This window comes from Cyprinodon variegatus, unplaced genomic scaffold (genome assembly GCF_000732505.1).
Source record: "Cyprinodon variegatus isolate N-32 unplaced genomic scaffold, C_variegatus-1.0 Scaffold98, whole genome shotgun sequence".
Lineage (NCBI taxonomy): Eukaryota > Metazoa > Chordata > Actinopteri > Cyprinodontiformes > Cyprinodontidae > Cyprinodon > Cyprinodon variegatus.
Genome location: NW_015150551.1, coordinates 238,635 through 240,160, shown reverse-complemented (window position 1 = coordinate 240,160; position 1,526 = coordinate 238,635). Strand labels below are relative to the sequence as shown.

The window sequence follows — 1,526 nt, the reverse complement described above, 5'->3', positions numbered from 1 at the left end:
AATTAAGAAAGCATGAGGCTGCAGAATAACTACCTGTAACACCTAAACTGGATGAAAAACCTAACCTTTACTTTATTTTTGACAGAAAAATGGGCGCCGTCCAGCAGAGCCCTGGTTTGCATGTCTGCGACATGCTTCCTAGTCCGGTCGGGGGGTACACTCCAGACAAGGACATTGGAACAGATTACATTTGATGCCTTATTCGGCCTCATGTGGATGTAGTCTTTTTTTCTTTAAAAAATACTGCTCACATCTTGCCTTCTTCTAAAGAACCCAGCATTAAGAATCGCTTCTTCTCATAAACCCAAATGCATCATTTTACTGGTGTGTTATGCATTTCAGAAAGAACCCTTTGTGTAAATTGTGGCTGATTATATTTAGAGCTTTGATGAGATAAGTTAGGGCACGTTTTCTTTTTTTTTTCGAACAAGGGGAGGAATTTGGAAAATTTTGAGAAACCAAGTTAGAAAAACCAACATGTGCACCTTGTACATGTAAAAGCTGCACATGTTGGTTTCTCCTAAACATGTGCACCTTGTCCTCCCTGCACTGGAGAATAAGGTGCACCGGCAGCATCGGTTTGATTTATCAGCTCTAGTTAGGCTTTACTACAGGAGACGAGACTCTGCCTCCCCCTTCAGCAGCTCTTCATCCGCACCCAGGGAAGCTTGGGTATCCAAGGATGTGTCTCATTCCCCTGTCTGTTCTGTAAGTTTTATTCCTCTCTAACTCTAATATTCCTCCCACTAAGCCCTCCCATTGTCCTCCACATACCAAGCAGAGACAAAGACACTGCTTCATCCCTCCTTTGGTATGGTGATTATCTAAGCGAGGGCCCATGAATCTAAACTAACTCCAGACTCTGAAGAATGTCCCCTCCGTCTAGCTGCCAGCCCTGAGATAAACACATCTGATCTCTTGAATCACCTTTTAATGAACCGTGAGATGCGTGTGGACTGATGCCGTCTCTTATCATAACCTCTTGAATTGATTTCGATTATGTTAGACAGACTGATCTAAGCTCAATTAACATGCAGGCATAGATCCCACTGTGCAGAAACATATAAAACACACAATTTTATCAATGGTTGATTTTATTCAATAAAATCTTTATCAGTGTATCTATCGCCGCACGGACTGGATGTATTTTTTTTTTATAGATTTCTGGCAAGAGATTGAAAATTAATCTCATTCAACACTGCACAATAACCAAAATGATTGCTATGGGGATTTTTTTTCTCGGTTGTAATCATAAACTCGGCTCCCAAGTTTTTCATTTCAGAATGCAAACCTGTAGCTTTTAAATCTATCTTATATTATAATGCATTGTGCTAGTTTTATTAAGTTTTAATAGTTTGTCATGAACATTCAAAGATAACAGATGACCTTACAGGCTATGTCTGAATGATATAACTTTGGGAATGTTACCCTCCCTGTGAACTCTCCTGTGCTGACAAGCTTTTCATCATTACATCTTGTCTTGCTGCAACCGAAGCATTCCTCTGTTGTGTGTCTCTGATCACCAT

The 1,526-nt window shown here is 40.3% G+C and overlaps 1 protein-coding gene across 1 annotated transcript in view; it reads left to right on the top strand.

Moving 5' to 3' along the window:
• col8a2 (collagen, type VIII, alpha 2) overlaps window positions 1-1,526 on the top strand; it is a 62,120-nt gene that overhangs the window by 32,101 nt on the left and 28,493 nt on the right. The gene's annotated exons all lie outside the window — the stretch shown is intronic.